Here is a 12,645-nt window from a genome sequence, read left to right as displayed (position 1 = left end):
CGGCGGGGTCTTCCTCGAGCCGTTGGGCCAAAACAAAGCGCAGAGCGGCCGCCATCCTCGGGCATCGTGTTTCCACCGCCACCGTCCTCCCGCAGTCGGTCCACCGCAGCAGGGTCATCAAGGAGCCGCTGGGCCGAGCCGGGGCGCGGGAGCACCGCTGCTACAGCCACCTTTGTGACGCTTTGCCTCACCATCGCTACGGGCGACCCACTGTTATCGCTGCAGCGTCCGAGCTGTCTTGCTCTCACTGCCGCCTTCCATCGCGGCCACCACTATATGGCCCATCACCTGTTACAGCGGCTTGAGTTCGCCTCCACCATCAGCTAACTGTGACTATGCTGCAAAATTCCTGTGCTGGCCTAACTGTGTAGATCCCTGTGCCAGCAGAATATTGTGTAGTTCGCTGTGCTGACTTAATATTGTGTAGTCCTCAATACTGTGCTGATATTGTGTAGTCCTCAATACTGTGCTGACCTAATTGTGTAGATTTCTGTGCCTGCCAAATATTGTGTAGATCGTTGTGCGGACTTAATATTGTGTAGTCCTCAATACTGTGTAGACCTCTTGTGCAGGCCGAATATTTGTGTAGTTCTCTGTGTTGGCTTAATACTGTGTAGATCTTAATACTGTGTAGACCTCGTGTGCCGGCCTCAACACTGTGTAGACCCTTGAGCTGGCCCACCTTGGATTGATAGATACGCAACAGACCAACGGCGCTGACCGCCGCCGTGTATACCACCGCCGGATGCCCCATCCGCGCTTAGACCATCCGTCTAGAGGTACACCTGAATCATAGGAATTTTATTAATTGTTATTACTATCAGTCTCGTAACAGTGTGACTACATATACTATCATAACACACTCCTGGTTGTCCTCGCTGCTAAGTTGATACAAGACCTCTTTAGCACTTTAGGGCGTTTGCCACCGCTGCTAACTTCTCTGGCACTTACGCCCCTTCCCTACCCTCTATGCCGCACCTTAGTGAATACTGAGACTCAGTTTCAGGCACCTACTGCACTTTAAATCTTGCACTTTATGTACGTGCCCTACAGAATATAGTGTTGTCAACCGAGTGGTTACTGCTGTCTGTATCGCATTTAAGACTCTTGCACTCTCGCACTTTACAAACTGTCTAACGGGTGCGGCTGAAACGTCCTCACCATCTGTAGCTATTATCATCCATGTGGCCCCCCACCCCCCTGTTAATACTATCTCTGTTACTAGTAGTTAGCGGAGAGGCCAGGGGGGGAGGTGGGCTGGAGCCCAATGGGGCCGAGAGGAGGGAGGAAGGAGAGAAAGGATGTTGGCAGGATCCAACAAAGCACACAGCTGAGGAAGCAGGAATCAGGTCCTTGATATTAGATCGCGGCATGGAGGGAGGGAGGAGTTCCACTAGCCGTGGGGCCCCCATAGAGGTCGTGGTGGGAAGGAGGAGATGCGGAAGAAGGAGACCTCGAATTCGGCCTAATTCGGACCACCTATCTAAATTAATAACTCCCAACCGGTCTCCTAAGGTAAATTGGTGTAGCCAGGTGAGCGGGCCCTCGGGATTGAAGGTGGTGCTGCTGAACGCCAGATCTGTCAGCGGAAAAACGACCTGGATCCAGGACTTAATCCTGGAGGAGCGGGCAGATCTGGCGTGCATTACGGAGACCTGGTTGGATGAAGCTGGAGGGGTAAACCTGACCCAGCTTTGTCCTCCAGGCTTCTCCGTACAGCACCAACCTAGATCCGGAGGACGGGGAGGCGGTGTCGCAGTGGTCTATAGAGATTCCATCCATCTAACCAGGAGCCCCATCCCGCAGACCACAAATTTTGAATGCGTCCACCTGAGGGTGGGTGACCGGGACAGAATAGGGATTCTGCTAGTGTACCGTCCACCTCGCTGCACTACAGTCTCCCTACCTGAGCTAGCGGGGGTGGTCTCGAGCCTGGCGGTGGAGTCCCAACGGCTTCTTGTGCTGGGGGACTTCAACATCCACGCCGAGGCAACCCTCACAGGTGCGGCTCAGGACTTCATGTCCGCCATGGCAACCATGGGGCTGTCCCAACGAATAACTGGCCCCACCCACTGTGCTGGACACACATTGGACTTGGTTTTCTGCCAGGGATGGGAGCAGGGTGGCGGTGTGGAGGAGTTGTCCATCTCTCCGTTGCCATGGTCCGACCACTTCCTGATTAGATTTAGGCTCACTGCGCCCCCTAACCTCCGCAAGGGTGGAGGACCCATTAGGATGGTCCGCCCCAGGAGGCTAATGGATCCGAATGGATTCCTGACGGCTCTTGGGGAGTTTCCCGCCACCGCGGCAGGTGATCATGTCGAGGCCTTAGTCGCTCTCTGGAATGGGGAGATGACCAGGGCTATTGACAAGATCGCTCCGGAACGTCCCCTCTCGAGTAACCGAGCTAAACCAGCCCCTTGGTTTACTGAGGAGCTGGCAGCGATGAAGCGAAGGAAGAGGGTTCTAGAGAGCGTGTGGCGCTCAGACCCAAGCGAGTCAAACCGAACACGGTTTGTGTCCTTTTTAAGGGCATACGCCGCGGCAATAAAAGCCGCAAAGAAAACTTTCTTTGCGGCCACTATTGCGTCTGCAAAAAACCGTCCGGCGGAGCTGTTCCGGGTTGTCAGAGGTCTTTTAACTCCTCCCACGGGTGGGAGCCCTGACAACTCGGCAGTGCGCTGTGAAGCATTTGCTCGGTTCTTTGCAGACAAAGTCGCTTTGATCCGCTCTGGGCTGGACGCCACATTAGATGCAGTCTCTGTGGATGTGACACAAGCACCTGCTTGTCCGATTTTGTTGGATTCCTTTCAGTTTGTGAAACCCGAGGATGTGGACAAGATACTTGGAGGAATGAGACCCACCACGTCCATCCTAGACCCCTGCCCATCCTGGCTTCTGAAGGAGGCCAGAGGGGGATTGGCCGAGTGGGTAACGGTGGTGGTTAACGCCTCCCTTCGGGAGGGCAAGATTCCAGCGAGCCTAAAACAGGCTGTTATAAAGCCGCTGTTGAAGAAACCATCACTTGACCCCACTAAATTGGACAACTTTCGGCCTGTTTCCAATCTTCCCTTCTTGGGCAAAGTCATGGAAAGCGTGGTGGCCTCACAACTCCAGGTATTCTTGGGAGACACGGATTATCTAGATCCGGCACAGTCTGGTTTCAGACCGGGACATGGTACCGAGACGGTCTTGGTCGCCTTAGTGGATGATCTGCGCCGGGAGCTAGACAGGGGGAGTGTGTCCCTGTTGGTGCTCTTGGACCTCTCAGCGGCCTTCGATACCGTCGACCACGGTATTCTTCTGGGGCGCCTTGCAGAGATGGGTCTTGGGGGCACTGCTCTGCAGTGGCTCCGGTCATTTCTGGAGGGTCGTACTCAGAAGGTGTTGCTGGGGGACACCTGTTCAGCGCCACGGCCGTTGACCTGTGGCGTTCCTCAGGGTTCCATCTTGTCCCCCTTGCTGTTTAACATCTACATGAAGCCGCTGGGTGAGATCATCCGGAGTTTCGGGGTACGGTGTCACCTGTACGCAGATGATGTCCAACTCTGTCACTCCTTCCCACCTGCTACTAAGGAGGCCGTCGAAGTCCTGAACCGGTGCCTGGCCGCTGTAATGGTCTGGATGAGGGCGAACAAACTGAAACTAAATCCAGACAAGACAGAGGTACTCCTGGTCAGTCGCAAGGCCGAACAGGGTATAGGGTTACAGCCTGTGCTGGACGGGGTCGCACTCCCCTTGAAGGCGCAGGTTCGCAGCTTGGGTGTGACCCTGGACTCATCGTTGAGCCTGGACCCCCAGGTTTCAGCGGTGACCAGGGGAGCATTTGCACAGCTTAGGCTCGTGCGCCAGCTGCGACCGTACCTTCGGAAGTCTGACTTGGCCACGGTGGTACACGCTTTGGTCACATCCCGCCTCGACTACTGCAACGCTCTCTACGTGGGGCTGCCCTTGAAGACGGCCCGGAAGCTGCAGCTAGTCCAACGCGCGGCAGCCATGTTGTTAACGGGAGCAGGACGCAGAGAGCATACAACGCCCCTGCTGTCCCAGCTCCACTGGCTGCCGATTCGCTACCGGGCCCAATTTAAGGTGCTGGTGTTATCCTACAAAGCCCTAAACGGTTCCGGCCCAAAATACCTTGCAGACCGCATCTCGGCCTACGAGCCCACGAGGGCCTTGAGATCATCCGGGGAGGCCCTTCTCTCGGTCCCGCCTGCCTCACAGGCACGTCTGGCGGGGACGAGAGAGCGGGCCTTCTCGGTGGTGGCCCCCCGGCTGTGGAACTCCCTCCCTGCTGATGTCAGACAGGCCCCCTCCCTCATGGCCTTTCGTAAGGGCCTGAAGACCTGGCTCTTCGAGCAGGCCTTTAACTAAGTGCTATGCTACGGGTAATGACAACCGGATTGAACTACGACGACGAGATTGGCTATGATTCCATAAATATGACGCAGCGGATTTTTAGTATAAGTTGATGTATGTATTGTGATGTTAATTGTTGTTTGATCCTTTTGTAAAGTGTCCTTTGTACTGTACGCCGCCGCGAGTCGCCCTAGGGCTGAGAGCGGCGGCTAACAAATGCAAGAAATAAATAAATAATAAATATCATATTTCCTGCTTATGATACTTTTCTGCCCAGAAATGTTTATGCAATCACAGGTATATGGGTATAAAAAATAGATATAAAATCAAACATGCTCAACAAAGAAGTTCCCGACCTTATCTAAGCTCCTGTATTTGGTTGGTCCCTTGGTCACTTGGTTGGTCACTTCTAACACTTGAATAATGTAAGGGCATTTGCTTCCTAGCCTAGTGTTTGCTGCACTTCCCCTTGGTGCTACATAGTTATAATCGCATCTAAGAATCATGAGCCCGAACCCACTAATTGTTTGTTCAGCTACAATGTTGGTTTATGACATTCGTCTCATTATTATGTTTTATTATTTTGAGATGTTGACTGTATTTCAGAGCTTGTTTTAAATCTGTAATTGCTGGGCACGTCCCTTGTAAGCCTCCCCGAGTCCCTTCAAGGAGATGGAGGCAGGGTATAAAAATTAAGTTATTATTAAGTTATTATTATAATAAACCAGTAATGGAAGGCTTGCTAAACAGGCTAATTTTCTTTTTTTTTTAAATATAGTTGAAGTGTTTTCTGCTGAGTCCACTACAAACACTACAGAGTGTTGCTATCAGTATTGTATAATCTCTAAAACAGCCACAAAAATAGCCCTCTTATTGTTCTCAAATTTGGGACTGGGACCCACAGTTTAAGAGGCAGTACTATATATGGTATAATTACTGCATATTTTGTATGAGACTGGGGCCATTAACACCCGTTACCTCAAATCCTCACCACATTATTTTCTTTGTGCACCTGCGAGAGGCATACCAAGAAACAGCCACAAGACTTCAAATTGAGCAATGACCATTTATTAAAATTCCCATCACACCCAAAAACTAATCAGGGGCTGCAGGAGGTGATGTGTCTCATCCAACTGCGTGCAGATTCTAGTCAGCCTTGGACTGAGCCAATCAACACTCAGGGTGGCAAAAGTCGTTTGTTTCAAACTGATGTCAAAGTCGTATAAATATTTCTGTATGTTTCCATTGGGTTATGACCGTTTTTAGAGGGCAGACTCTGCTGGCATCCGCTTTGGCCAAGGTAAATAAAGACTTTGTCTTTAACACATCCATGCCTCATTCGATCTTTGGAGGTTGGCATCCTGGGCCCCAGACACTCATCAGATCCAAGAAACCCACCCAACTCTAGTTAGTGGTGAGTTATTCTGGAGTTACAGTCCAATGGTCCTCATGCTCCCCACCTTGCTTACAAAGAAGGAGTAATGAAACAGCAATAATTACCTTCAGGTTACAGGAATATTATTCAACATATCACAAGTGAAATTCAGGCGGTGTGTGGCCAAGCAATGTGAGCTGTGGTTAGGATGGCAAAAGTTATAAATGAATAGCATGTAATAGAAGGGAGGCTGCAGCACTTTGTTTTTGCCTGAACCTAGGAAAGGCAATGTTCTGCTACTCCTCTCCTCTTTCCCTTGCTGAGTTGAGTACAAACTACTTTTGAAGTTGAAGACAAAAGTAGAAATTGGAAGAAGGAGAGAGATATTTTGAAAGCAGCAAGAAAGGGAGATGACAAAGGATTAATTGGGACTGTTCCCGCCAATTGGGACAATTGTAAGGTACAAACAGGGCATGTATGTGCACCTTTGGAAGATAAGCCATGGGGCACGCATTCCTTGGGTTGAAAAAGACTCACCACCTCTGCTTTAAATGGAGCTTCAAAGACATCAGTCGGGGCTCTTGTGCTCTCTACACTTGTGCTCTCTATAACTGCTAAGTGATACAGTGTTACACTGATTGCACTAGGATCACAGGCCCACTGTTGTTCTTAAGTGTCATTGACTTTGATTTACAGTGAACCTATGAATGAGATATATCCAAGACATCCTAACATCAACAATAATGCTCAGGTTATAGAGACAAGGCTATGGCTTATTTCAATTGAGTATATCTATCTGGAATGTGACCTTCCTCTTTTCTTACTGCCTTCTTTCTTACCAAACATTGTCTTTTCTAGTTAGTCATGTCTTTTTATGATAGGGCCAAAGTATAACAATCTATGTTTAGAAATCTTGGCTTTTAGGGAGAGTTTAGCTTTGATTTATTTTATTTGGCCTTTTAGTAGTCTGCTGAATTTGTAGGACTCTCCTCCAGTACTACATTTCGAATCAGTTGCTTTTCTCCCCATCACACTAATATAATGGCATGAGCAATCCTAACCATAGTATTCAATGATAAATCTTTACAATTGATGCTGCTGCCCAGTTTATTCACAGCTGTCCTTCCAAGTCCTAGTCTTCTGGTTTCCTGACTTCATTTTGATCAATGGCTGAGCCAAGGTCTAAAAATCTTGAACTATTCCAATATCTTCATTGAATACAAACCATGGCAATATTTAAATTGACAAGCTTACTATGGCCCATGATGGGTCCTCAGGATCATAAACTGGTCACTAAATCATTGAAGGTTACCTGTTTGCACTCAACAGATTGAGTGCAAACTTCTCCATAGCTTTAGAATGGCAGGAAACAATTCCCTACTGCTGGGGAATACAATAAACAATACAATAAACAATAATCATCATAGGCTATCTCTCGTGACTATTATTGTCTTCTAGGGGTAGGTAGAGTCTTGGCAGTGGGTTCACATGTGAATGGAAAGACCTATTCGGGATCTGCATGATCTTTCACAGTAAGAACACACTTTTTCAGATGGAAGGTTGTCCTGTCTAGGGTTTGCTTGATGCACCTTCTTCTTTGCATGTTTTTCCCTTTCACCCTCTATTCATGCCTCTTCAAAATCTGTTGGTAATAGCAAAGAGGACCACTCAAGGGCCAGGACTTCCCAGTTATTGGTGCTTACGCCACATTTTTAGCATTAGCCTTAAGTCCATCTTTAAATCACTTTTACTGTCCACCTACATTCTGTTTTCCATTCTTTTCTCTCTCTTTTTTTTTTTTTACGTTTCACTAGAATTTTAATGGGTTTCTCAAATGAGTCCATTTTATTCTTGCATCTTCTCAATTGTTTTTTTCCTTGTATTTTTCTTTCTCTTTGCCAACTTGGCAAGACTTTGCTTTACGTTCCAAGATCTTTTTGCGATCCTTGTCCAGCTTTAGTTTTGAAATCACCACCTTGCTGGGGTGGATGCCAACATGTACAGTTGTGCCATTGGCTTCCTCATGTTGTACGCATTCAATGTTGATGACATATTTCTTCCTGTACACCTGGACTACTTTGCCAATTTGCTGCCCTTTGTAATGGCCCCGGACAACTGGATTTCATCATCCTTTTGAATGGGCATGGAATGGACATTGTATTTCTGCCTCAGTTCCTTGAACAATGGAGAGGACATGATCTTTCTGTGAATATGTTATGGTGCATTGAAGTGCCGTTTGCGATTTTTGCTGTGGTCAGAGGTCACAAATGGATTGAACTTCATCTTGACTGCTGCTACCTCGGCGATGTCCACCTGGAACGAGCCTGTTTTCCATTCTTGAGCTGTGAGTAAAGTAACTGCTTTGAGAGATGTTGATTGGGCATTCAGCCACTCTAGGACCATAGCTGTATTTAGGTAACTTATATTGGCCATAAACCGAACGGATTTTCCCTTTGGCTGTACTATTTTACAATCAATACATTTATCTGGGGACTCCTGCCTCCCTTAAACATTTAATTTTCTCCACTGCTATGTAAAATACAATCCGCTCAAAGCTCTTGGAATATAGATCTTGTAATCCCTCACCATTGGCCTTGTTGGCCAGGGCTTCTTACAGCCGACATCCAAAATATCTGGAGACTGAAACCCCTTTAAACCTGGGCTAAAGGAAGCCGAGCAACCAGCTAAAATTACACTAACCAAAAGTAGTCTTTTCCACCTCAAGCAATATTTTTACAATTACACCATATCTATTATTCCAGGACCACATCCCTCATTTGCTAAATTTTATGTTCTCTAGATAATGGAAATCTGTGACACTATTGTATCTTTCAAAACGACTGTACGAGATGTACATGCTTTTTTCATATTCTCATTCTGGTTTTGCTTCTTTCAGTTTCAGCAGCAATTCTTTTGTCCCTTTGATACAGACATTCTTGTACTTCTCTAAATGACAATCCTATATTACCACCCATAGGTATTTGATACCATCCAGTACATCGGCTTCCATTATAAAGGCCAAGCAGCATCCCGTCTCTTTCTCAAATGAATAAAATCCTCTTTCATTCAGAAGATTAAAGGGCGATTCTCGATTCTCACACAAAATGGGGGCCCCTTCACTCTATTAGAACATCATCTTAGGTGGCCTCAGAGCTTTTATGAAACTGCAGCATCTATAGAAGTAGAAGGGTTTGTACAGGAATATTCTGTCCAGTTTTAATCATAGTGTTTTTAATATGGTGTAGAAAAAAAGGAAAGAATTTTAGTTAGAGACCTCAAAGAAGACAAATGTTTTTGAACTCATGATGTAACAGAAGGGAACTTCTCAAAGTTAAGGAGTAAGCACAGCAGTGAGAAAATAAAATCCAAATTAAATAGAGTTATGGCTGCAGGTTTCAAATGCACAAGGTGTTCTCAGCATTGGTGGCCATGCAATTAAAAGAGGTGTCCAGTAGCAATACCAGATGTAGGATTCTGGGAGATCAGAGGCACAATTAGTTTGCTCTGAATATCAGCCTGAACTTTAAAGGAGCTAAGCAAGGTCCTGATCTCAATTGCTTAAATTGATTTCATCCTTTTAAATAGCTCCATTAAAGTTCAGATTAAAACCAAAGAGAAGCACTGACCGACTCATAGAGAATTATCAAGCTGAAAGAGACCCAATGGCTATGTAGTCACATCCATGCTCAATTAAGGATCTTCAGGCAAAGCAACCCTAGCAGGTAGCTGTCCAGCTTATTTTTGAAGACATTCAGAGAATGACACCCCACCACTTCTTTAGGCAATTTAATCAATTGCCAGACCTCTCTTATTTCTTAGAAGTTCTTTTGAATGTTCAATTGAAATACACTCTTATGTAACTTCAAACAGTTAGGCCTGGTTTCACCCTCCGGGGCTACAGAGAACAGGTCTGCCCCTCCTCTCATAACAGCACTTGGGGCGTTTAAAGAATGCCATTTTGTCACTGCTCAGTGTTCTTTTCACCAAGCTAAGTGTGTCCAGCTCCTTCAGCCTTTTCTCATATGTTTTGTTCCCTTATCATCCTCAGTGCCCCTTCTCTGAACCTTTCCCATTTTGTTCTTTACCCTTATTAAAATTAGGCACCCAGAACTGAATGCAGTACTCCCAATGAGTCCTGCTCAGTGCAGAATATAGTGAGGCCATTACTTCTCCTGACTTGGAAATTATGTGTGAATTTGTTCAGGCTAAAATTATTTTATTTATTTTATTTATTTACTACAACAACGGTATAGTAATTGAGAATTTCAGAAACCTTTGATTGTCTAGATCATGAAAAGCTCTTAAAGAAATGGGTATGCTACAATATTTTATTCTCCTGATATCTGTACCTCAGAGAATGGCAAATACACCCTCCTTTTGGACATATCTTGCCACAGAAACCCTAAGCTTGGGTCACCTTAGGGATGCCATATCTTGAAAATAACTTGAAGGCACATAACAAATATTCTCCACCATTTACTCTGGGGCAGAAACATCCAGAACTTGATGCAGGAAGTCACTCCTGGTTTCAAATTTCAGTTAAATGTGGGGCAGTGGGTGCCACCTGAGGTAGTACTTGGGTCAAAATTGCTGTTGCCCCCCTCCCTCTCCAGCAAATTTTACATAACTCAGAAATCACAACAATTATTTTTTAAAAGCACAATAGAGGTCACCCGAGTTTCCAGAGAACAGGGATGGATCAAGAAACATTTCAAGGCTACACAACAATGTAGGCTGATCACCATCTATAACAGATATGACTTATCCTCCTCTATCACCTCCACCGCCTCCAGGTCACGACCACAGTGGTGTTGAATGAGTTTAAATTGGCTCGTTTGCATCCAAGCAACTAACACAGCCACATGCTGGGTAAGCATAATGCCTTTCCGAATGATGCTGGATGAACAAGCAATGCATAGCTGTACATAATAAACACAGCAATAACCTCTCGGTGCACCAAGCTTTCCTTAGGCTTCCAATGATCCAAGCCTCCTCTGTTTTGGAGGCAATTCAATACATTGTTCTAATAAATCAAGAAAAGTCATAGCATGTTTTAAATATATTTCAGTCCTATATACTGAAAGGCTGTAATATTTATTGCGATTCAATCAAAACTGAGTAATGTTCAAAAAGAAAATGTGTATTTGATTTAAATATTTGTTTGACAATGTTCTTTAACCTCTGTAGGGGGAAAATATTAAATATGAACGTATATTACTAGGTTTTGAATGACACATACACCATGGTTATATAATGGTTTTATTGTGTCTAGTATGTGTGTCTAGACAGCATCATGTAGTGGTTTGTGTGTTGGACTAGGATTCTGGGAAACTAGGGACCTCATCACATGGATGTGGTACAGCACTGCAATTTGCCAGTGTCCGTGGCAAATTGGGGTGGCAGCAGGGCAATCCCGGTGCCTCAGCTGGCAGCTAAAGGTACATGGAGAGGCTACCGTGTTGGGGGTGCAGCATCCTACCACGCTACCACCCCAGTTCACACACGGAGCCCCGCCAGAAGTCAGCCGATGTCATCTGATGGGTGGTGTGGGGTTCCATGAAGCTCCATATTTTTTCATGTGTGATGTAGTCATATGAGTCTTTAGGAGAAATAAATTGCAAAACATCATGCACAATACATCTCATATTGTAATACATCTCATAGTGAACTGTGCCCAGTGAAGATCCAACTGTTGTCTGGCACATACAATTGCACAACAAAACAGGTCTTGGTTTTTTTTTAATCAAGTTAAAGGCAATTATATTTTAGTCATTTGTTTCTTGTGTGGCCGTACTGTTAATATATGAGAAACAAAAACTAAAGCATAATACTCTACTATTCTCACTCTTCATGCAAAGAGCAAAGAGAGAACAGTCAATGTGTAAACTTCCCCCTCTCTTCCAGCCCGGTTATCTCTTTCACATTCTTTCCTGGCTGGCTTCGCATCTTTCCTCATGAAAGTTGTCAGATGGATAATCGTAGTAGTATGGCATTAAGAGCTGTTTGTTCCTGTCAAATTTGCAATATGTGTATGTATTAACCACGTGCTCAGCAAAAGTGTTGTCACTGCTATCATTCTACATGCCTCAAAGCACCGTATTTTTCACCTTTTCTTTTCCCTGTGGGCCTATGGAATGAGCTGCTTATTCAAGGATCTTCATGCCCCATTACATTTTCCCCTGAGGTCTGCATAACCACTCTGCAAATTCAAGGGCTAACATTGCCTGTCATTCAGAAACTCAGATTTTACTGCTAAACCATCCCATAGTTTTTATGTCCAACAGCTAACCATTGAACAGCATTTATGTGTGTATAACAAGCTATGCCTGATCAAATTCCACCTCTCAAAGATGTAGAAGCACTGCTCCCTTGGGGACTTGTATAGTGAACCCTTGGTATCTACTGGGCTTTGATACCAGGACCCTCTGCAGATACCAAAATCCATGGACAATCAAATCCTATTATATAAAAATGTCATAGTAAAATGGTGTCCCTTACATGAAATATTTTCAAGCTGTGCATGGTTGAATACATGGATATGGAGGTTCAACTATATTGTATGCCTCTTGGATTGAGAGAGAGAGATGTAGACTAAAAGAGTAATTTTCTTAGGATTGGACAGTTATATGGGGATGGGAAAAGAGACAGCAAATATAAAGAAAGACTCTGCTATGCTGAAATTCTCTTATGGGATACTAGTTAAACAACGTTGCCTATAATGAGTAATTGGACGTTTTGGGAAGTCCTCCAGATTATTTTCTCCCCTGAAGATGAAGCCAGCTAGGGACGTCATGTCTGAAACTTCAAACCTCAAAAGGCCTGTGAAAATTAGACTGGAGATTTTTGATATTTCTCATCTTATTCATACTGGGTCTCTGAACTTTGTTGGTAGGGCTAATTTAGGCAAGAGT

At 45.4% G+C, this 12,645-nt stretch overlaps 1 pseudogene; it reads right to left on the bottom strand.

Moving 5' to 3' along the window:
• Positions 1-7,523: 7,523 nt before the first annotated feature.
• On the bottom strand, positions 7,524-8,039 carry LOC132762098 (large ribosomal subunit protein uL24-like; annotated as a pseudogene).
• Between the last annotated feature and the right edge of the window lie 4,606 nt (positions 8,040-12,645).

Source organism: Anolis sagrei, chromosome 1 (assembly GCF_037176765.1).
Source record: "Anolis sagrei isolate rAnoSag1 chromosome 1, rAnoSag1.mat, whole genome shotgun sequence".
In the NCBI taxonomy this organism is placed as follows: Eukaryota; Metazoa; Chordata; class Lepidosauria; order Squamata; family Dactyloidae; genus Anolis; species Anolis sagrei.
This window is presented reverse-complemented; position numbering and strand designations above follow the sequence as displayed.